At 42.9% G+C, this 25,905-nt stretch overlaps 1 protein-coding gene across 6 annotated transcripts in view; it reads right to left on the reverse strand.

The window, feature by feature from the left end:
- DCC (DCC netrin 1 receptor) overlaps positions 1-25,905 on the reverse strand; it is a 583,792-nt gene that overhangs the window by 493,653 nt on the left and 64,234 nt on the right. The window lies entirely within an intron of this gene.

Raw genomic sequence — 25,905 nt, forward strand, 5'->3', positions numbered from 1 at the left:
ATTGCAGCCATGGAAAGGAACCATTCAGGGATAAAGGTGATACTTTTTAATCATAGTTTTTAACAAATTATTTATTTTGGGTGGGTTCATTTGCATGACAGCTTCCCTTTGTTCCATTTGTTAGTAACATAAAACTGTTTACATATTCAGAATTTTTTTTAATTGTTCAAAACCAAAAATATAACAATTATTTCCCTGTTGTACTGGAATCTGAGATTTTACATTAACAGAGAATTGGAAACATTTACTTTTACGATTTTTTGGGAAAACACAAAAACATCACAATTGTCAACATGTATTATTCTTCCCTTTCACAGAAAGATACTGGATTTGTACAACATTGAGTACAATGAGTGATATTCCTGTATTTGTGCTGAGGACACAATATATATCTCTGGGATACGAGTACAGCGGCTGCCGGGTGTTCGATTCCCCATCAGGACGGGTCTGGAGAAGTTAATGTATTCTGTCTCCGAGTTAATTGAAGACAATAAATATTGCTTCATTTTTTAATTGGAGGAGAGATTTATTCTTTTATTCTATTTTATAGTCTCGATCTGGCGCTTTTGTCTTGTTATAGAAGATAGTGGAGTACCATCAAAAAGTATCAGTCCAGAATACGTGCAAAATAATCTATAAGGTGGGTAAAAGTAGCGATGATCAAGTTCAATAAAAAAAATTGTAATAAATAATTGTAAAATAAAAAAAAACAATAGGAGGGGGTTATTGTGTTAGTTTCTTTAGAAAAGATTTGCTGCCAGCTGTGGTGGAAAGCGGTACTGCAAGTGGTAGATTCAGGAAAATAGGATCATTAGAATGCAACAGGAATTTACATCATAAAAGAAGCTAATGATATAATGCAGCGGAGCACTTCAGCTAAGGGTTCTCCATACTATGAATCCTTACTTACACTAGATACTGTCATATACTTAGATAACATCCCACATTCCTTATTCTGTCCTTAATAAGAGCTAAAGAAAAACCAATGTAAGAGCTCCCCCTAGTGGCGATAGAGGCTGAAAAATATATAAAAGGAGCAGTAAACAGCTCTATTGTTGGCACACAAATATCTATATATATATATATATATAATTGACCCATATATTACGGAAAATCTGCAGAGGAATCTGAACACATTTAGCAATGAATTTGCAGCAGATATCACCCTCATGTTGTATAGAATAGGTACTCCAAGTACATGGTCTAAGCTTAAAGGGGTTTTATCACGTAATTGTTGACCACAGGATGAGTAACTGATGACCCCCAAAGGTCCCAAGGATAGGGATCCAGTTCCCCCTATTTGGTAGAGTGGTAACACTGATGTACAGAGTGATTCCCTAAAATTCCTTCCCCCCCACAGAAGTTATTGGAATATATACAAATTAATAATTACCCCCAAATTAATTCTTACACCCCACCCAGAATCAAATATATCATTAGTATATAGTATAATAGTATATGGTATATAGAATAATTTTACCATATACAGTGACCCCCTGTAAATATGTACAGGGCCTCTTATAAGTTATTATAATAGCTCAGTACATAAATACAGAACCAAGCCTTCTACAGAGATACAGTACCGAGCTCAGTACAATGCAGCACCATAATCCAGCCCATGGAAACGGCACCAAGCTTAGTACTAAAATAAAGCACAAGAACCATACTCTGAACATAAATACAGCAAAAGAACCAGACTCCTAATAGTGATTCAACAACACAACCAGACTCTGTAAAGAAATACTGTTCCAGCACCAGGGTCCATACAGAAATACTTCAACAGAACCAAACTATATACATAAATAAAGCATCAGAACTGACCTGAGTGCAGAAATACACATCACAATACAGCTCTGTACTTAAATACAGCACCAAGACTTGGCTCCTTACAGAAACACAGCACTAGAAATGGGCTCTGTACAGAAATACAGCAACAGAACCAGGCTCCAAAATATACAGCACCAGGATCTGGCTCCATAAAGAAATATAGCACCATAACCAAACTCGTATCAAAATATAGAATTAGGCTCTCTACATAAATACAACACCAGAACCAACCTCAGCACAGAAATACAGTGTCAGAATCCATCTCTGTACATAAATACAGCACCAAGGCTTGGCTTCCTACAGAAATACAGCATCAGAAATGGGATCTATAAAGAAATACAGCACCAGAACCAGGCTTCAACAAGAAATATAGAACCAGAACCTGGCTCCATACATAAATACATAACCAATAATGGGCTCTATAAAGATATACAGCAGCAGAACCTGGCTCCATAAACAAACAAAGCACCAGAACTAGAATCTGTACGGAAATACAGAATCAGGGTTTGTAAAGAAATACAACATTAGAACCAACCTCATAACAGAAATACATTGCCAGAATCCAGCTATGTACATAAATACAGCACCAAGACCCGGTCACTACAGATTTAAATAACCAGAGATTGGCTTCATACAAAAATACAGCACCAGAACCAGGCTCATTAAAGAAATACAGCACCAGAACCAGGCTCAATAAAGACATACATCATCAAGAACTGGCTCCCTACAAATTTAAATAACCAGAAATTGGCTTCATACAAAAATACAGCACCAGAACCAGGCTCAATAAAGAAATATTGCAACAGGACCTGGCTCTGTACAGGAATGCAGCACCAGAAGTGGGCTCCATAGAGAAATACAGCACCAGAACATGGCTTCCTAAAGAAATACAGCACCAGAACCAAACTCTATAGAAAAATACAGAACCAGGCTCTGAAACAAAATATAGCAGCAGAACCAGATAAATTACAAAACCCCCATCGATTAAATTACTATCCCCTTTACTGTGTTTAGTAAATTACTGTTATACTCTTGGCAACCTACTTTTTTTAAAAAATCATCGATGTTTGATTGGTGGAGGTGCACTCTATGCAGAAATCAGTCAAATGAAGAGCACACCAAGTGGCTGCAACAGGTACTGCAGCTCAGTCCAATTACAATGCATTGCCCCTCCATTTTTACAGTAAAAGCCACTGTGTGTCCTTATGGGGACTAACTACTCACTAATGCAAATGTTTCACCTATTTAGCGGCACAATTAGTGAATATAAAGTGAAGTGGACTTCTCCAGCATAAATGTAATGAAATATCAGGCGGGCTGCAGGTTCTCCACTCATACATACAATTACAAAGACTGCAGCAGGAATTCAAGACATTGCAATTAACCAGCGTAAAAAGAGCCGGCTATAGTTAGAAGGAGACCTCCGCAGAACAAAGCCCCCGCACACAATTCATTTTCTGCATTCTGTATTTAACTTCTCCTCTAAGTCGTAGCAGAGATGTATGTGTGATTGTATTCATTGTTCCCCGCGGTAATGCTCAGAGGACGAAGAAAGAGCCATTAAATCCTGCTTATAAATTTACCAGGAATTACACTTGGAAAGAACTCCGCAGCAATAACTAACGTCACATCAAAGTGCCAGGTGCTGGATCCGAAGAGGAAACGTGGTCCGATGGAGAAATTGAGACTGGAATAGATTAAGTCTAGAGAAAGAGTCAAAAAATTTTTCTCATGCTACAATTTTTCATAGGAACCTACGTGTCCTAAATGTACCGTCATGTAATATGGAATCTGGCAAAAATTGGAATATTGGGGCTCATTCACTAAGGGTCCGAACTGCGCACTATCGTCGGGTTTCCCGAATATTCCCGTTTTGCGTCAAATTGCCACAGGCATTTCTGCAATTGCCGCACACATTCGGATTTTGGCTCATCGGCGCCAGCTTGCACGCAACAGAAATCGTCGGATTCGGACAAACCGTGGAATTTAAAAAAGGATTTGTGTCGCAAGATCAAGCACTTACATGCACCAGGAAGAAGTAGGTGAACTCCAGCGGACCTCGGCGCAGCAGCGACACCTGCAGGAACTGGGGCGCACGATGTTAATGAATCACGCCAGACCCAAATCCTCGTCGGACAATGCACCGCGGGATCGCAACGGGCCCGGGTAAGTAAATGTGCCCCATTGTGTGTAGCGTCCTGGAGTTGGGTCATTACAAAATGAACTGTTGATAGTCTTACTCCATGGGGCTAGTGGGCCTGATCACCTCATTAGGCGACAACTCAAGGTGCCCACAGGTGTCAAGGTCTACACAAGCACCCACCAAGCAGTCTGAACACAAGCAGTATGAACCTTCCACACAAGCAAACCCCCCTCCCCCGTCTTCTTGCTTCTGACCTTCTGTCCCCGGAGAATGAGGCCTAAGACAGAACTTGGTTTTATGTGACACCTGCGGCCTAGCCACCATCATAAACAGGCACTTCGGGTCCTGGTTCCCTGCTGCCCCCGCATGCTATCAGCCCCAGTGGGGATTTTGGGCATATTTACCCGCGGTGCATTGCAGAATACTCTGCTGATACAGTATGGTTCCATGGAGAGGTTATAAGGATTATCCACGGTGAGACTTAAAGGGGTTTTCTTGTAAAACCTTTGGAGCCAGGTGAGCAGGGGCCAACAAAAATTAGCTTAACTTACTTTCCTCTAGCTCCCCATTCCATTGGTCCAGCCCCCTTCCCTGGCCCCCTGGGGTCTTTAGTTAGTCTAAAGAATCAGGTTATCAGAACCAGAACTCCAGACCATCCCCACAGCACAACATTCCTATTGTATCTGTTACATAACCTGGAATCTCAGGTTTTAATACAAACAACTGTATAGGGACCACCAATGAAAAGATACATCTATATCTGTTGCTGTTGTTTTCTACGGCTCCCAGTGATCCAGAACCTTTTATTTAGTTCTATAGTTCTATATTCTGTGTCCATAGAGTCTCAGGGAGGCCGTACATGGTGCAGAAGCTGAAGTCACCTTTGTTATAATCTAACCTAATTCAAGACTCATCCATGATTAAAACATGTCAGAGTCCTATGGCTACTAACTACCATCCAAATGTGATAAATAGAGATTGAAACAGCAAGAAAAGGAGAGGGACTTACTGTATACTCCAAATACCAATATGGATCACATTGGAGACTTTGGGGCACATTTACTTACCCGGTCCATTCGCGATCCAGCAGCGCGTTCTCTGCGCTGGATTCGGGTCCGGCCGGGATTTATTAAGGTAGTTCCTCCGCCGTACACCAGGTGGCGCTGCTGCACTGAAAAGCATCTGAACGCACTGGAGTTCACCGAGCCGGGCTGAGTGAAGGTAAGTGCAAGCTCCGCGACAGATTTTTTGTTTTAAATGCGGCGGTTTTTCGGAATCCGTCGGGTTTTCGTTCGGCCACGGTCCCCGATTTCCGCTGCGTGCATGCCAGCGCCGATGCGCCACAATCCGATCGCGTGCGCCAAAATCCCGGGGCAATTCAGGGGAAATCGGCGCCAGATATCCACTAGGTGTCGCTGCTGCGATGAAGTCTGCCGGAGTTCACCTTCTCCGTCCCGGTGTATGTGAGTGCTACACATTTTTTTTTTTAAATACCACTGTTTTTCCAAATCCGTCAGGTGTTCCGATGGCCACGCCCCCGATTTCCGTCTGATGCAACCCGGCGCCGATGCGACACAATCTGATCGCTTGTGCCAAAAACCTGGGGCAATTCAACACAAACCGGTAATTTTCGGGAAACCCGGCGAAAATGAGTGATTCGGGCCCTTAGTAAATGAGTCCCGTTTATCTTTGGCTGGAGTATCCCTTTAATTACATAAGTGCCATGTTACACCAGCCCATGGTAATTTTTCCACTTTTTTCTTTGTCCAGACAATCTTATGATGACTACCTCTGACGTTACCATGTAATGTATTCATCATGGACTTTATCTGTGATTTTCTTTCTATCTACCACCAGCAGACTTTCCCTTTAATCCCCCATAGATGGCCCAGGTGTCGTTCACATAGACGTCACTGCCTACGGCTGAGGATTCCACAGGTTGTGCCGGTGTCAGCCTTACTCTACGAAATATTCATAAACCGGGGATCTCAGCACCAGCTTCTGCAATCACTCGCAGACGTGACATCAGCCACTTATTAATTCATGGATATGGATTGATTCTGAATTTTGTAATACACACTCAGTTTCCGGCTGTAAAAATCCTAAAATTTCCAATAGATGATCTCCCAACCAGTCTCTTATCTCTTACAAAGGGTTGTTATCAGCTCTGGAGGATCCAATGACCCCACATATTACCAAGAATCTCATAGACTTCAATGACCGCTGTGTAATTCTTCATTTCCCCTGTGGTGGTGCTGCAGGCTACCAAAACTGATGGTCTCCAGGAGTCTCTAGAGGTCTAAACAGCAGAACACCTATGGGATTGTAAAATGGAATGGGCCAAAGTCATGAAATAACAAGACTGGATCATCTCCTCTAGACGTTCCTTCTAGAAACTGAGAAAAGTAATACAGCACGGATCCACCAATGAATTAGGCCTGTTGTTACTCCTAAGGGTTTTGTTTGAGTAGTGCCCCGGTTTCCACTCTTTAACTCTTGTATATGGGGTTTGTTGAGTTTGTTTGGGAGATAAAACCTTCGAGTAGTCTCATTTTTGTAACAGCTGATCCAAGTGCTGAGTGCGTAGCTGCGCGCTCTCGTCCGGCGATCCTGCCGTCTGCGCATGCCGGAGATAGGGGGCAGTCATAGCAGGTGGCACATATCCAAGCAGAGGTCTAGGCAGGCAGAACAGGTTAAGATTCAGATACATGAGGGTAGTAGAGCCAGAGCTTTGGTGAATACTTATGCTATACACTAGGTACTTATTGCTCAGGAACATCCCCTCGGGGGAGTTGCCTTAAGTAACTAGACATATGTAACTAGGCAGAAAAGATAAAAGAAACTAGAACATAGAAAATTTCAGGATTGTAGCTCCTCACAGTGGTAGGGATGAGGACCTGGTTTGTAAGAGAGCACAGATACTAGAAGGTGTATATTAAAAATATAAATAAAGTGGAATCCTTACATTTCAAAATGCTGAAGACAGAAGCGGGTGAGTTGGGGGGAAACCAGTAAGTTACATTGTTACCCTCCATCTACAGGTTAGCAATCTGATGGTGGGGATTTGACTGCTAGAACCCCCACCAATCATTAGAATTGTTCTCAAGAATTGATGGATTGAGCAGGATTAGCATCTGGAATTGCTAAGCCCTGCACTTGGGTTCAGGGTCGGATAAAAGTAGGTAGGGGCCCCTTCGTGCAAAATCTGGTGGGGGCCCCTCTGAATGTAGCCTAGACAGTGATACACATTACAATTGTAAATAATGATTACATGTTAGCCCAGTTGCTGGCCTAGCTGGCACAGTGGCAGTAGTACTGACAACTAGTCCTAGTCTCCTGAGAGTTCTCTCTCCTCCTCTCACAGATCGGGCTGAGTGATCTGCATGCAAGTAAACCTTACACTGATTGGCTAGCACTTCGTTTTCAACCAGTTTAGCCAACCAGTGTTAGATACAGAGGAGGGGATCAGGTGCATGCAGTGCGGCTCCTACAAAGCATGCTAAATGCAGAATGCGATTGAGTATGGGCAGGCTAGGCAGGCATAATCTCACTAACAGAGCCAGCGAGAGTTTGGAGGTGGGCGCATGTGCAGCACAGTAGTACCACCTCTGCGCCTCACTCCTAGAGACAGTCAGCTAGTGGGGGCCTCGGGGCACGCGCCCCTGGGGCACTCCCTATAAACCTGCCCAGCTTAAGTTTCTACAGCACTCCAATTCACTGTCTATGAGAGAGCTGGTGAGAGCCTAATGCTGTGAAAATTCCCATGACGCTTGCTCACTACAATTACTGAGAACAAAACCTCCATTCTTATGATTATTGGGGAACTCATCCCTCAGATTCCTATACCTTATCCTGTAAATATAGATAACAATATAACTTGGTACAGCCCCTTTAAGGGTTTTCAATTCCTCTTCAAAGCAATTTGATACTTTATAGACACATGTTTATAAATCTCCTACCAGGCTGCAATACACAAGACAAACACTAGGTGGTCACACGAGTATCCCAAAATCATGTTGTTTTGAGAAGCTTCACATTTGGGGACGCACACATGTCACCATGTATAGGGAAAACATAGGGAAGACACATATTTAGGTGAGTTATGTTCAGAATTTATTAGAATTGATCATTTTTGCAATGTTTTACATTTAAAAATTTTACTGTAAAAGGTGAAGATTTATGTTTTAAACATTTTTTAAATGTATTTTTTTACTATCTGTTTAAAGTATAGGACATATTATAATCCGTACAGTTCAGACTAAAATCGCATTAAACCTCCTCATTTTCAAGCTTGATTGAAGTAAGTTAATGTTTAATCAAAAACTCCGCTCTGTCATGTTAAATGGTAAAAAAAAAAGAAAATCAGAATGTAAAATGTTAGAGAAAATTACACGCCGGCGTCTATTCATTCTTCCTGTATAATTCATATACGCCGTTATATGAAATGCAGATGATATGCTAATGCTTGTCAGCAGTATTGTTAAAATCTTTGTCACTGTGATTTGCGGGAATATTTGTAGTGAAACGCAGTAAAAAATGACAAAATTCAAAAGAAAAATTATAAAATTAAAAAAAAAATTTATATAAAAGTTTTTAAACTTTTTTATGATATGCAAGAATTATCACACTGTGTTTTATCAGAGATCGTTGCAGCACATTACCTCCATATAACAGTTTTATGTCATGATCGGAGGTAGTGGATCCTCTGGACCACCGCGGATGATGACGTAAGCTGCTACCTCGGACTAGAGTCTAAGTGGCACCCGGTTATCACCAGAGCAGGTTGGACTTGTTGCGGCGTGGTACCACCGGGTTGTTCCACAAGTGCAACTATGTATCGGTAGGTCAGGACAGGCAGCACGGGATCGGAGTCAGGAACGGAATTGAGGTCACAACGGGAAATCAGGATAATCACAAAGGGCATGGAACAAAGCTTTCTCTTATACATAGAAGCACAAAGATCTATAAAGATCATGTAGAATTCTGGGAAATGGCCAGTGCCAATTAAAGATGTGCTGGCCCTTTAAATTTTCTGAAGCCACCCCCCTAGGAGACAGCCTAAGAAGCCAGGAACAGGAGCGGGTAAAGGTAAGTTGCGCTAGCGAACATCGCGTGGCACGGAGCACCCGTGACATTTCATAGAGGAGCGCTATATGACGGCACATGTAAAAACTTTTTGAGCTGTTTGTGAGTACCTGGGAAAGTCCTAACACTTCATGACCAGACCTTTTAGATGATCACATTCTAGGTTACATGCAATCCATCAATTTATGATGGAATATCTGAAATCTAAGGTCTCAAACTCGCCCATTATCACAAAGCCCTGAATTATTATTATTATGCAATGAAACTTTTTTATAAAAGCCACCAGGGGTCATAGCTATAATTCATTGCAGCAAGTTGGGGACCCACTCCTCTGTGCCACCAGACCACTCCGGCTTGGGACTAGGGAATAGTGTCCTTGAACCCTCAATGTTCAGGTCTCTGGCAAATATTGTGGGTTCGGGTCTAGCGTTTGAAGTCACTCCCTTGCCGGTAACAAGTTTAAATGCTGCCAGCAATGCCGAGTGTGCACCACCATTCTTCCTAGGATTATCACTCCCTGATGACATCATGGAAGCGACTATCGTAAAGAAAATGGAGCACACATGCAGCAACAGTGTTTTTATATGCTGCTGGGAGCTTTGCCGGTCATGCCATCACCGATAACGGGTGTTTTGGGTGGGGCAGAGCGTTGGGGTTTGAATATCCAAACCAAACATTCCTAATCATGTTTTTATTATCATTATTTTATTTGTATTATATATTTATGGAGCAGCATTACTTCCATGGGGTTGTACAATCAGTAAGGGGTTTACACACATTACATTAAGACAAGAAGAAATGCAAGTACAAATACAAAACTACAGAGTTCAGGAGATGAGTGGGAGGAGGACCCTGCCCATGAGGGCTCACAATCTATATGAGAGTGACCAGATGGAGGGTTCCAGGGTGATACCAGCGCCAATGACTCGGACGTGAAGAGCGTATTCTCAAATAAAGTATTTTTATTGTACAATTATTTAAGACGCGTTTCGAGCCCGGACCGGCCTCTTCTTCAGTTACAAATAAGCATAACCTACAAAAAAAATGCAGTTTTTAAATGCCGTTTTTTGGCGCGAGAGGGAGATCTGTCTGCTTGGTTTTTTGTAGGTTAGACAGATCTCCCTCTCGTGCCAAAAAAACAGCATTTAAAAAACCTCATGGTTTTATGTAGGTTATGCTTATTTGTAACTGAAGAAGAGCCCGTTCCAGGCTGGAAACGTGTCTTACATAATTGTACAATAAAAATACAATACAATAAAAATACTTTGAGAATACGCTCTTCACATCCGAGTCATTGGCGCTGGTATCACCCTGGAACCCTCCATCTGGTCACTGTATCTTCTTCATGAACACTCCCGCTGACATGAAGTCCAGGGAAGCTTCCTAATATCACTCGAGACGCTACCTCCTCGTGTTGTACCGGTAGTACAACCAAAATAGGTGAGTAATATTTCATTTAAAGCAAAGAGAATATATTGTCTTGCCTAATTTGGATTCACACATGTGGCGCCCGTGTGGCGCGTTTCTACCCTCTCTCTCTCCTTCTCTGAATCTATATGAGAGGGAAGATGGAGACACAAGGGGAGGGAGCAGATCAGTTATTGGGTGTTGACGATGGTCCTGAACAGGTGGGTTTTCAGGTGACTTTTAAAGGTTTGGAAAGTGGGGAACAGTCTGACACATTTTGGTAGAGAGTTCCAGAGTATGGGGGAAGCACTGGAGAAGTCCTGGAGATGGTTGTGAGCAGAGCAGATGGTAATAAAATTAAGCTGAAGATCCTGTGAGGAACAAAGATTAGAATGTTTTGCCCTGGCAGGTCCTTTTAGGTTGCTTTCCATGTTGTAGCCACTGATTGGCTGCTGTGCCTGTAGCACCGCCCATGAGCAACCTTTTTCAAAGTAATGCATTCCCATTATACCTTTATAACAGTCAATTAGCCTCATAGAATTGTAGAGAAAGTGAGAGAGGTAGATACATGTCTCAAACTTACTGATTGATGATTTGGGTGACAAGGTGACAAAAAAAACTTGTTAAAAAATGACAGATTTTCATAAATACAGAATTAACGCCTTGTGTTAATTAATGCAAATCCGAGGTGTGACTTTATCATCGGATCGTTTGATTCCACGAAAATCATTTCCTGTCATTTATATCACAAAGGAAACGTGTTACATGAAAACTTCACCTTTTATTGTACATTTATAAATAATCCTAGAAGAAAAATACAACTGAGAAATGAAAATGATGTGGAATATTTTTTCTCCACTGGCTTGAAGATGTAAGCGGGGCACAGTTCACCTCCGGAGAAGTTCACGCCTTAATATTTTATTGATGAATGAAATCACACACAAAAAGATTTCGGCAAAGTTCTTCCCTTCTGCAAACATTTTGGTTAATATAATATGATGAACGTGTTACATATTTATGAGACGTTTTTGAATTCCCATCTGTGGATTCGTGTAGCTTTCCCTCTATGCGTGTCGTGTCTGGATCTGGATTTTTCTGTATTTATAGGCTCAACCTAAAATTTCTAGGTCCCCAGTAAAAAAAAAAAAAAAATCAGTCACATGATCCACTGACTAATTGGTGGTGCCCATTGGTGGGAGACCAAGATATGACTGCAATCTCTAGGTGCCCCAGAATGAAAGGAATTAAAATGATAATAATTATTTTAAAAAAGTTTATAAAAAGTTCAACTACTGAGATTTTTTAAAGGAAAATTTAAGAAAAAACCAAAATGTAGAAAAATAAAACACGAACTAAAAATACTTTAAAAAAAATCAGAAACAGTCATATGTTAGGTTGAAGTGACATTGTTAGATTTAGAAGGACAGGGACTGGGGGAGTACCGGGAAAGGTTTCGAAAGGGATTGACCAAGGATTGAAAAGATGCTACTTTATACTTTGGCAACCCCTTTAAAGGAACACTCTGGTCAAAGCTAATTCATTGGATAATACATGGTGCGGGGCCTGAAGGGAGGAGCAGGGCTCATTATCATTGTATTCTTAGAACAGGGAGTCCTGCTCCACCCTGCACAAGGTATAATTCAATGAATCAGCTGTGACTTGAGTGTTCATTTAAAGGACATCTACCACCAGGATGAAGGGTTGTAAACTAAGTACACTGACATACTGGTATGTGACCCCTCTGGCAGGATATGTTCTTCTTTTATCTTCTTATGTCCTGGTTTTCAAGAAAAAAAGGCTTACAAAATTGTGCAAATGAGCCTTAGGGGCTCCAGGCGCCTGGAGGTCCTTAGGCTCATTTGCATAATTTAAAAGCCTTTAAAAAAAAAAAAAAAAAAACAGGGAATAAGAAGATAAAAGAAGAGTGGATCCTGCCAGAGGTTGCACACCAGTATGTCAGTTTACTTGGTTTACAATCCTTCATCCTGGTGGTAGGTTTCCTTTAAGCCTATTTAATGAGTGGAGCTATCTCCTGTGTACATCAGTGCCCCATTTTAGGTAATGCACACAGTATGCCCAGTGAAGACAAGTGCCATTCATATTATGTGCACACAGTGATGTCATATAGAAATACGGCCATGTCCCCTGATGCAGGACTTGGGTTGTTACAATGTAAATGCTGAAAGAGACTAAAAGTCAGAGTAATGATATTTATACACATAATTGCGATCGGCTTCGCTGGGTCCTGACCTGAGGATTAATGTGATGAATCCTGAATACAGATGGCGGAATGATTACACGGTGTGAAATGGGACACGGCAGCGTTTCAAGGACTATCAACTTCATGTTATAAGGATTCTCCTCCCAATATTCTCCATTAAATTTATTCCAATGTGTAATGTGAGATAAATCCGCATGATGAAGCGCTGGACCGGCCTCGTACACGATTTTCTCTGGTCGCGAGCCATTTATTCCTCCATCTTGCATGTATTTATACTGAACAGGTATATTCAAGGAACTCACAGCCACAATATATTGGGGGTCATTTACTAAGGGCCCGATTCGCATTTTCCCGACGTGTTACCCGAATATTTCCGATTTGCGTCCGTTTTTCCCATATTGCCCCGGGATTTTGGCGCACGCGATTGGATTGTGGCGCATCGGCGCCGGCATGCACGAGACGGAAATGGGGGGCGTGGCCGAACGAAAACCCGACGGATTTGTAAAAACCGCTGCATTTTTAAAAAAAAATGTGTCACTGGACTCGCGCTTACCTTCACCAGGTATAGGATGGTGCATTTCAGGGCATTTCGGCGGGCCTCGGGGAACTTCAGCCCAGCAGCGACATCTGGTGGACGACGGAGGAACTACCTTAGTGAAACGCCGGAAGACCCGAATCCACCGCAGAGAACGCGCCGCTGGAACGCGAATGGGCCGGGTAAGTAAATCTGCCCCATTGTATACGTGAAATAGAGAGATGGGGTAGATGAGGCTCGGAGATTTACCAGACCCAGATGGGTAAGTAACACCTATGGATGACCTGACCGTAACAAGTCTATAGGGACCAACCAGCAAACAGTACAAAGATGCCGTAGTGTAACATGTAATTTAGTATTTGGAGACAACTGTTACACAACCACCAAGCCAGTTGCCTATTATTAGCTATTACAACCATCAAGCTAGTTGCCTCTAATAAGACTGGTTGTAACCACTCTGTTTGCCTCCTTGTAAAGACACTACTGCTTGAATCCATGTACTATTATTATGTACCGCAATTGTACCGTTCACAAATGTGATAGGTGTTTGTCGCCCTAATTCATCCATAAAAATCTCAATTTTAATCCGCACTGTAGGTATAAAACATACGTGTTTCAGGCACTTTGTTGTGAGCTTAACCATGATTAAAATAATCCTGACATCCAGAATGGGCACATTAAACCTTACTCCCCCCTCCCAGCTTACATCTGCCTCCTTCCAGCATCAAAAGCTTTCTACAAACTTTTTCTGTCTTTGCCTATGTTGACCCTTATGGCTCCGCCCATCACACCTTTGACCCATCCACCAGGGGACGACATGGGTCCGGGGCTGTATGAATATTATTGCCCCTACAAGTCTGGAATCACTTCCTACATCTGGTACTAGAATCAGCTTCCTGGGGAATGGAGGATGCGTCCCTTCTGCTGCTTTCAATCTGCAGGTTCAGGACCTTTGGAGGACCTTCAAAGGTCCTGAAATGGCTCTTGTGTACATGTGTAATGAAAACCAGATGTATGCAGATTTCTTAGTATAAAATTTGGTGGATGGTTTGAGTGGCCACTGGCCCCCTAGAAAGCTCCGGTCTGGGATTGTGCGCCACCTATATTATAATTCACTACTGCCCATACACCATAGGGTGGGTGAAATGGTGAGAAGATATGCAGTTTCCCACCCAGGGGTCATTACCAAATACAAGCAGATAAAGGTACAGGACTTCCTGTCTGCTTAGGCTGAGATTTTAAGAGACACCGGGCTGTCAATCAAAAGAAGGAGACAGGAGAAGACATGATTCTTCTATTCAAAAGTTGACTCATCTGTACTCATTTGCATATCATAAAAACGTCTGTAATTAAGATACAGCACCTCAGTGGCAGATAATTTTAGGTGATATGGGGAGGACATTTTACCCATTACTGGTTAGAGGGGTAAAATTCTGGTGACAGGTAAGGACACGGGATGCGTAGGATTTGTGTCTCTGATGCAAGGGGCAGAATCCAAGTGATACACATGGGACTCCTTGCATCATATATCGTACTATGATGCAGAGTCCTACCATAGGCACTGTGGTCGGCGAAATCGGGTCAGTGCAAGTCCGTTTTTTCACTGACCGAGCCCATATGTCTGTCACCAGCTTTACTAATCATTTTTTTTGTGGATCCTAAAAACAGGCTTCATCCAAACAAAAAAAAAAAATCTATTAATTTTGTTTTGCTACTTTGCAGGTCTAGATTTAGAACTCGCGGCACCTGCTCCCGGTAAAAATATGGATTCATGAGCAATTAATAAAACCTTCCTAAAAACGCGTTGTAAGCCGCATCGATCGCGTTATGTGCAAATCCGAACATAAGGGAAGCTCGGCAGAACAGTCCCGCGGAGAGATTTTGTCTGCTCAGAAAACGGTTTGTTTTCTCGAATTCTTCCAATTACTATAATGTCCGTGTTGTATTATATGGCTGCCAAGGGTTTAATAATAGTCTCTGTAGTCTGTAAATACATGCAAATTTCCGAGCCGCCGCCACCTCCACCAGCGGCGCCACCCGTGCAGAAAGACACGTCACCAAGTGATAAGAATACTTGATTGACTCCATGAAAAGAGCTTTCTGTAGCGGCTCTCCTATGATGGATGTCTACGGTTTATGAGGCCTCATTTAAAGGCAGCGCGTGCAAACGGGAGTCCATGGACTGAATTCTGATGAAGCCCCCAGCCTTTCATTATGGGCTAAATTCATTAGATGAAACAGAAAATGCAAGAGGGATGATTCGAAACGCGTCCGCTAATCTTTTAAGCTCTGAATGCTAACTGCAATTGTCCTCCGAGAGGAAGGACTCCATTTTGAGCGATTGTCTTCACAAATTCATTTAAAGAGTCTTATAAATGAGACCTTGAGATTCCTTATGGGTCCCAGAATGTAGAACAAAGTCAAAATAGAAAAAAAATCCATTTGTAATGGTATAACTCACTACTTCCGCGAAGACGTGGATAGGAGATGGTGGCTCAATCAGCGCTGTCACCAGCTCGGATCAATGTGTTTGTCACAAGCATCAAGGGCAAATCATGATGTTACATTGATGAATACATTATTTCGGATCAATACAACGCGTTTCACTGCCGGACTAAAATCTTTCTCATGTTGCACTTGAGAAAGACACTGGAATAGCATCAAGATGAGTTCAGCAGTCAGAAACATTAAATCTGACTTACAATGAAGCATCAGGTTATACTTTATTTTTGTATCAATGTAAACGCGTTTCAGGGCTGATCCAAAATCTTTTTAAAGTTGCACATGAGAGAAACATTGGAATAATAAGGCGATGTGTATTGTAACACAATGGGGCTCATTTACTAAGGGTCCGTGGACCGTGATTCCATCGGGTTTCCCAAATTTTTCCGTGTTGTGCCGAGTTGCCCTGTGTGTTTGGTGCACACGATCGGATTGTGGCGCACCGGCTTGCACGCTCCAGAAATCGGGGGGCGTGGCCGTTGGAAAACCCGACGGATTCGGAAAAAACTTGGAATTTAAAAACGGAATTGTGTCGCAAGGTCAAGCACTCACATGCACCAGGAAGAAGCAGGTGAACTCCGGCGGACCTCGGCGCAGAAGCCACGGATGCAGGAACTCGGTCGCACGATCTTAGTGAATCGCACCGGACCTGAATCCTCGTTGGACAACGCACCGCAGGATCGCGACAGGACCGGGTAAGTAAATGTGCTTCAATAAGTCCATCTCACGATACAACATCAATGACTATTGATTTGAGGTCAATGCGATGCATTTTGCTGCTGTTTCCACGTGTTTTTTCTTTTAAATTGGGCTTGTGAAAGAAAACGGGGCAGAAGGAAATTAGTTGTATTGTCACAAATATTAAAGGGGTTGGCCAATAAATCTTTTCCATTGGACAGGTCTCTGCTTGTATATGTACCTGTGTATTTGCCTACTTTGAGAGCTCCAATCTTCCCCTGTTCTCACCATGCTGCCCTCTGCATATACACACAGCTTCCTCTCTCTCACTACTCTAAGCCTCCTCATGGCATCCTCATGGCGTCACCCACTGTGTATCTCTTTTCAAAGCTCCTCCTCACTCAGAGAAACAGGATGAGGGGAGGGAATGAGTCATCACTATTCTGCTACAGCTCCTCCTATTCAGCTGAGCTCAGACATGTAAACAAAGAATCTCAGAGAGTCTGCACACCGAACAAAAGTAAGTATCAGGACTGCTGAATCCCTCGATGAACATTTAGGGATTATTATTAAGGCAGTAAAGGCACATGGGCAACTCATGCAAAAGAGTGTCAAACTCAAGAGGTAGCATTGATTTATACTTTATTTTTACATTTTGGTTTTGGACCAACATCTATTTCATGCTGCCCTTGAGAAGGACACTGATCAACTTGAGTTGTACTGTCACAAGCATTAAGTCCAGTTCATGCTTTACCATTCATTTTTAAAATGTTTTGAATCAGCACAACACGTTTGGGGCCAAAGCTGCGTCAAAAACCTTTCAAGAAGACACTGGTTGAGCCACAAAATGAGTTGTATTGTCAGAAAAATGACATTCCCCTCGTGATGCAATATCAAGATCTACTTTGTTTTGTATCAATACGACGCAATTTGGTGCTTGACTTTTAACTATTTCATTTCACCATTGGGAAAGAAACTGATACGGCATTAAAATCACATGCAGGGAGTTCAGCCCATGATGTAGTATCATTATGTACATGAATGTGACACATTTTGGGGTCAGACCAACACATTTCTCATGTTGCACTTCAGAAAGTCTCCAGTGCAGTAACGAAATGTGTCGTTCTGGAATCCAAAACCTAATGAAACAATGACAAACACTTTGGGGGTCATTCACCAAGGGCCCGATTCGCGGTTTTCCGACGGGTTATCCGAATTTTTCCGTTTTGCGCTGATTTTCCCTAAATTGCCCCGGGATTTTGGCGCACACGATCGGATTGTGGCGCATCGGCGCCGGCATGCACGCGACGGAAATCAGGGGGGCGTGGCCGTAAAAAAAAAAAACCTGCCGGATTTGGAAAAAAACGCCGCATTTAAAAAAAAAAAAGTGGTGCTTGACACGCGCTTACCTGCACCCAGGATAGGATCGTGAACTTCAGTGCAATCCGACGAACTTCAGCGCAGCAGCGCCACCTGGTGGACATCGGAGGAACTGCCTTAGTGAATCCCGGCCGGACCCGAATCCTCTGCAGAGAACGCGCCGCTGGATCGCGAATGGACCGGGTAAGTAAATCTGCCCCTTTATCTTGTATCAATATGACGAATTTCGCTGCCGAACGAACATATTTTTCGTGATACTGGAAACACTGGAACCGAGTGATGCAATGTGCTGCATTGTCACACACGTTAGGTCCAACACATGATGCAACATGTTTCGATGACAGTTGAACATCTTTCTTTACGTCGATGGGCTAGAAAAATTCTGACCAATCACATAACAACAATGGATTCCATATTTTGCAACAATATGACGCGTTTCGCTGACATCTTTTGTATATTCCATTTAAAAATTCAACTCGTATAGTATGAAAATGTGCTCTGATGTCCCATTATTAAGCCCCCCCAATAATGTAACCTCATAAATTCTCTTTGATGGATACAACGCATTTCAGTGACAGGTCAATACCTGTCTTCTGCACTTGAGCTATGTACTAGTAGGGCAGTGAGTGTTGTACTGTCTCATGCATTAAAGACCAACTCGTGATGTTACAACAATGGATTTTATCATTTGGATCAATACCGCACATTCTAGTGCTGGACCGACATCGTTTTCATGTTGCACTTGAGCAAGACATAGCGGATAGTAGAGATGGTAGAGAATCAAATTATTGTTTATTGTTATAAGTATCAAGTGAGGCCCATAAAGTAATGTTTTATCTTGGATTGAAACAACGCGTTTTGCTGCTAGTTGGACATTTTCTCTATGTTCCATTAGAGAAAGTCATTGCTACAGCATTACAATCTGTTGCATTGTTGCAAACGGAACGTCAACCTCATAAAGTAACATCACTGAGCACTTTATTTTGGATCAATACCATGCATTTTGGTGGTGGAAAGACACTGGTATAGCCTCAAAACGCGTCATGTAGTAAATAAATAGGGTGTTTATTAGATGTCAAATACAGAGTTGCTCTCAATGTTTGCTACAAGCCGACTGATCTAGGCTAAAAAAAAATCTCCTATCCTTTCAGGACCTCAGTACAATTGAGGTTGGATATCCTGATAGCATAAACCTGGTCATATTGTGACATATATTTTAGGACACGTCAAGCCAAGAGAAAAGATAAGGAAGTTGAAATTTGTCCATGGATAATATGAGCTTTTAAGTGTCAAAAAAAGAAGAGGAGTTTAAATACAGATTCCGCCCCCCCCCCCCACTATGATGTCATAACCAATGTCGGAAATGCTAGAAAACCCCTTTAAGTACTTGAATATATCATTAATGCCCAAAGCATTATAGTAGCTGTCTTAAAGGGGTTGGCCACTATTGATTACTTCAGCTATTCCTGTTCTCGCCATTGCTGCCCTCTGTATATATACACAGCTTCCTCTCTCTCACTGCTCAAGACTTCTTATGGAGTCACCAACTGCATCTTTCTTCTTACACTATGTCCTCAACGACAGAGACAGGAAGAGGAGTGAAGGTGGAGCAGGATGAATCATAACTCTCCTGCTACAGTTCCTCCTATTCATCAGAGCTCAGACATGCAAACAGAAAAGCATGGAAAGTCTGCACACAGCACAAAAGTAAGCATCAGGACTGCGGAATCACTTGATGAACATTCAGGGATTATTATTATGGCAGTAATGGCTCATGGCCACTTATTTACAGTTGAGCGTGAGATATCTATTAAACCTCTGCCTCTGTGGTCAAAAGGTGGCTCGTAATATCTTAGGTTCTAGGAGACTCCACACATCTGTGGATGATACTAGTAGCTCATCTAAAGAAATTCACTTTTGCATGGCGTTGACTGTAGTCATCCCTTTAAATGATGATTATGATTGTGTAATTTATTTCACCACATTTCCCTTTCAAATTGTAACAATTGTGAATGTCTTAAATTAAAGGGTAATGATAAGTAACCCAAGCAAATCCGGGTCATTCAATGGGAAGCACCCCAGTAGAAGACAACGATCTCACAGATAAAAATTTACGTGGATTTGAGCCATACAGCGAGCAAACGCTCTTGTTTGCCTGCCCGGGAATGTCACAGCCGGATAAGTGACAATCCTCGGAATACAAAAGCAAACAACGCAATAGACGTGAAGATGAAGAGCGTAAACCCGCCACAAATCCATCGTAGATGGCGGAGCAGCCCTGGTAATGGCCAAGATTAGATGTAAACAATAGAGAGGGAAAACAATGGGATTAAGGGGAGATATTCCGGGAGAGCGCCGTCGCCAAACGCATTATGTACACGATTTTCTCGCTTTCATTCCGAAAGGAAAGACATGATATTATGTAGCGAGGAGAAGATACAAGTATTCATCATCCTAAACTAATACTCTGCCGATTCCTGGAGATGCAAGACGCTTCCTGCAGACATAAACAAATCACAATGTATCGAAAATATTACAAAATACCGACATCAATGCAAGCGAGCAGACTGTGCACAAGAAGAAAGACATTGGGGCACATTTCCTTAACCGGTCCCTGCGCGATCCCCGATCCGGAATCTTTGACGAGGATGAAGTCTGCCGCGATTCACTATGAGCGTGCGCCCCATTTCCTTCTTGTGTCACTTCCCCGCTCAGGTCCACCGTAGTTCACCTTCTTCTTCCCGATGCATATAAGTGCTTGGCTTGAGACACAATTTTAAATGTAACTCAGTATCAATACAGGATAAGTAATGTCATGTATGTACACAGGGATTGCACCAGCAGCAGAATAGTGAGTGCAGCTCTGGGGTATAATACAGGATGTAACTCAGGATCAGTACAGGATAAGTAATGTCATGTATGCACACAGTGACTGCACCAGCAGCAGAATAGTGAGTGCAGCTCTGGGGTATAATACAGGATGTTACTCAGGATCAGTACAGGATAAGTATTGTCATGTATGTACACAGTGACTGCACCAGCAGCAGAATAGTGAGTGCAGCTCTGGGGTATAATACAGGATGTAACTCAGGATCAGTACAGGATAAGTAATGTCATGTATGTACACAGTGACTGCACCAGCAGCAGAATAGTGAGTGCAGCTCTGGGGTATAATACAGGATGTAACTCAGGATCAGTACAGGATAAGTAATGTCATGTATGTACACAGTGACTGCACCAGCAGCAGAATAGTGAGTGCAGCTCTGGGGTATAATACAGGATGTAACTCAGGATCAGTACAGGATAAGTAATGTCATGTATGTACACAGTGACTGCACCAGCAGCAGAATAGTGAGTGCAGCTCTGGGGTATAATGCAGGATGTAACTCAGGATCAGTACAGGATAAGTAATGTCATGTATGTACACAGTGACTGCACCAGCAGCAGAATAGTGAGTGCAGCTCTGGGGTATAATACAGGATGTAACTCAGGATCAGTACAGGATAAGTAATGTCATGTATGTACACAGTGACTGCACCAGCAGCAAAATAGTGAGTGCAGCTCTGGAGTATAATACAGGATGTAACTCAGGATCAGTACAGGATAAGTAATGTCATGTATGTACACAGTGACTGCACCAGCAGCAGAATAGTGAGTGCAGCTCTGGGGTATAATACAGGATGTAACTCAGGATAAGTACAGGATAAGTAATGTCATGTATGTACACAGTGACTGCACCAGCAGCAGAATAGTGAGTTCGGGATATCAGGTGCACAATCTTAGAGAATCGCAGACAATGCACTTTTTGTGAACTCCGGTGACGGGTAAGTAAATGAGCCCCTGTGTATTACAATGCGGATTGATATCTTCTCCCATCACTTCTTCCTCCAGTTTCCAGTGTTACTTCCTTTCTGTGCTTGGACTATTCTGCTGGAGCTGCTTTGACCAGAATAAGTCATAAGACCCTAATGCTTCCCCCGCAGAGAGAATGCACATGGGTGAGCGGAGATCTCTGCAGCGGCCGATGCTTCGGATAATGTGCAGGATAGTCCAGAGATTCTGCACCGGCGCTGCTACTGGGGTCCATTAGGCTGAAGATGGGAAATCAGATGCGAAAGCAAAACACTCAGCGTCAAGAATTTATCCTTACAGATGGATAGAATATGTTCAATAACTTTGAAGAAAAGTATTTTGTATCTATGAGAGCAGCAGAGCAGGTGATTTACACGACCCATCCGGAATTTCTACAGGAGCATTTATATCTTATCACTATCTGGCCTGCCACTGCTCCCATCTATGGAGATCAAAAGTGGCCGATCCCTACTCATATAATATAGATGATCTTATCCCGTACTGATCCTGAGTTACATCCTGTTTTATACCCCAGAGCTGCACTCACTATTCTGCTGCTGGTGCAGTCACTGTGTACATACATGACATTACTTATCCTGTACTGATCCTGAGTTACGTCCTGTATTATACCCCAGAGCTGCACTCACTATTCTGCTGCTGGTGCAGTCACTGTGTACATACATGACATTACTTGTCCTGTACTGATCCTGAGTTACATCCTGTATTATACTGCAGAGCTGTACTCACTATTCTGCTGCTGGTGCAGTCACTGTGTACATACATGACATTACTTATCCTGTACTGATCCTGAGTTACATCCTGTATTATACCCCAGAGCTGCACTCACTATTCTGCTGCTGGTGCAGTCACTGTGTACATACATGACATTACTTATCCTGTACTGATCCTGAGTTACGTCCTGTATTATACCCCAGAGCTGCACTCACTATTCTGCTGCTGGTGCAGTCACTGTGTACATACATGACATTACTTATACTGTACTGATCCTGAGTTACATCCTGTATTATTCTCCAGAGCTGCACTCACTATTCTGCTGCTGGTGCAGTCACTGTGTACATACATGACATTACTTATCCTGTACTGATCCTGAGTAACATCCTGTATTATACTCCAGAGCTGCACTCAATAGTCTTCTGGTGCAGTCACTGTGTACATACATGACATTACTTATCCTGTACTGATCCTGAGTTACATCCTGTATTATACTCCAGAGCTACACTCATTATTCTGCTGCTGGTGCAGTCACTGTGTACATACATGACATTACTTATCCTGTACTGATCCTGAGTTACGTCCTGTATTATACCCCAGAGCTGCACTCACTATTCTGCTGCTGGTGCAGTCACTGTGTACATACATGACATTACTTATCCTGTACTGATCCTGAGTTACATCCGGTATTATACTCCAGAGCTGCACTCACTATTCTGCTGCAGGTGCAGTCACTGTGTACATACATGACATTACTTATCCTGTACTGATCCTGAGTTACATCCTGCATTATACCCCAGAGCTGCACTCACTATTCTGCTGGTGCAGTCACTGTGTACATACATGACATTACTTATCCTGTACTGATCCTGAGTTACATCCTGCATTATACTCCAGAGCTGCACTCACTATTCAGTTGGTGAAATAATTTGTGTAGTCACTCGAAATTCAGTTTGGTTCATTAAAGATTTCATAACACATTTCCCTCTGTTATTCTCCTGTAAGTTCTCAGCTTTCCCTAATCTTAACATTTCATTAATAATTAACCACATTTTGGATTTTGCTCTTCTAATGAGGAATAGTCAATTGTAAAAGAGCAAATCTTCAAACCGCGCAACTTATAAAAGATGACAAAAAACTTAAATAAACAATCCTTGTTCCGAGGTATAAAAAAACAAAAAGGCAGATGCTGCGGTGAGGCTGTCATGTAAGAACATCGCCTTTATGTAAGGTTAGCTCCGAGTATCGGCGGTGATATCTTGTCATTGGTTGTGCGGTTTGTACAGATGGAAGATCAAAGCAACGTGCGCTGATTCTGTACAACGCGCCGCTCGTGCTGTCATCACACACCTAACAAGAAAAATCAACAAAAAAACGAAACTTATATCGTCCCTTGAAGCTTCCAGGTCCTAATGCTAATTGTGTATGAAGGCGTCTAAGGTACCGTATGCAATTAATGGGGTTTTCTGATACTGTAGGGCAGGATTAGCACAAAATTAGAAAAGAGATACAGGCGGTCCCCTACTTAAAGGGAACCTACCACCACGAAACTACCTATAAAGGTAGATCGGGTGGTAGGTGGATCAATAGGACGTGAGGATAGCCCTTTTAAGGGCTAATCCTCACGTCCCCGCAATGATTTGAAAACTTTTATTGCCCCCATATTAAAATTTTCTTATGCGGCTACTGGGGCGTGGAGTAGCCGCATCTGAGGTTACACAAAAATCTTCGGCGCGCAGCTACGAGGAGCTGCGCGCCCTCATCCGGCACATCTGCTGTCTGCGCATGCGCAGAACAGCAGGCCCGCGCCTGTGCAGCTCCGACTCCGTAGCAGTGACCGCGCAGGCGCGGGCCTGCTGTTCTGCGCATGCGCAGACAGCAGATGTGCCGGACGAGGGCGCGCAGCTCCTCGTAGCTGCGCGCCGAAGATTTTTGGTAGGAGGAGAAAAGAGGCTACCGGGGCGTGGAGTAGCCGCCTCGTGTAACCTCAGATGCGGCTACTCCACGCCCCAGTAGCCGCATAAGAAAATTTTAATATGGGGGCAATAAAAGTTTTCAAATCATTGCGGGGACGTGAGGATTAGCCCTTAAAAGGGCTATCCTCACGTCCTATTGATCCACCTACCACCCGATCTACCTTTATAGGTAGTTTCGTGGTGGTAGGTGCCCTTTAAGGACACCCGACTTACAGACAACCCCTAGTTACAGACGGACCCCTCTGCTCCCTGTGACCTCTGGATGTTACTATAGTCCCAGACTGCAATGATCAGCTGTAAGGTGTCTGTAAATGAAGCTTTATTGATAATTCTTGGTCCAATTACAGTAAAAATTTTGAAACTCCAATTGTCACTGGGGCAAAAGAAAAAAAATTTGTCTAGAACTTCAATTATAAAATATACAGTTTTGACTTACATACAAATTCAACTTAAGAACAAACCTCCGGACCCTATCTTGTATGTAACTGCCTGTATTCTCTTCTCCTTATGTTGACAGTCCTGAAGGACTCTTTGGGGGTCTTGAGTCCCATCAGTCTGTATCAGACTCTCCTGTCTCTGGGGCTCCCATTTACATTATTATGGGCTCCCAAGAATCATCCAGTCTGATGGACTTTCCAGTCAAAGGGCCAGAAGGTCCTTTGGACTCTTCAGTTTTAAGTGCTGCAAGTCCATTACGATCTCCAGTTTCAAGAGGTTCAAGTCCATTGGAATCTCCAGTCTCAAGGACTTCTTGTTCATTGGAGTTTCCATTCTCAAGGGCTTCCAGGTCCATGGGACCCTCTAATTTCAGGGGGAGTCTCACGAGACTATCTAGTTTCTTGGTACTTCCAGTCTGTAGGACACTCCAGTCTCTACAGCACTGTGATCCATTAGAATCTCCAGTTTCAAGAGGTTCAAGTCCATTGGAATCTCCAGCCTCAAGGACTTCTAGTTCATTGGGTTCTCCATTCTCAAGGGCTTCCAGGTCCATGGGACCCTCTAGTTTCAGAGGGAGTCTCACGAGACTATCTAGTTTCTTGGTACTTCCAGTCTGTAGGACACTCCAGTCTCTACAGCACTGTGATCCATTAGAATCTCCAGTTCATGGGAATTCCATCCGAACAGAGTCTTTGGTTTTTAGGACTTCCAGTCTGTTGGACTCTCCAAACTGAGGAGCATCAAGGCCATCAGACTAAACAGTCCTTGGGACTTCCATCTCATCGGAATCTTTGGTTTTAGGGGCTTCCACTCCATTGGATTCTCCAGTTTCTGAGGCATCGATTTCCATCAAACTCTCCAGTGTGTGGGACTTCCACACCATCAGAATCTCTGGTTTGAGGGGCTTCTAGTCTGTTGGACTCTCCTGTCTTTGGGACATCCATCTCATCAGACTCTCTGGAGAGTCCAACTTACTGGAAACCCCTTAAACCAGAAAGTCTGATAAGATAGAAATCCCACAGACTGGAGAGTCCGATGGAAGTCGATGCCCAAGAGACTGGAGGGTCCAACTGAATGGAAGATCCTAAAACCAAAGACTCTGATGAGATTTAAGTCCCACAGACTGGAG

Source organism: Engystomops pustulosus, chromosome 1, assembly GCF_040894005.1.
Source record: "Engystomops pustulosus chromosome 1, aEngPut4.maternal, whole genome shotgun sequence".
NCBI classification, from domain to species: Eukaryota; Metazoa; Chordata; class Amphibia; order Anura; family Leptodactylidae; genus Engystomops; species Engystomops pustulosus.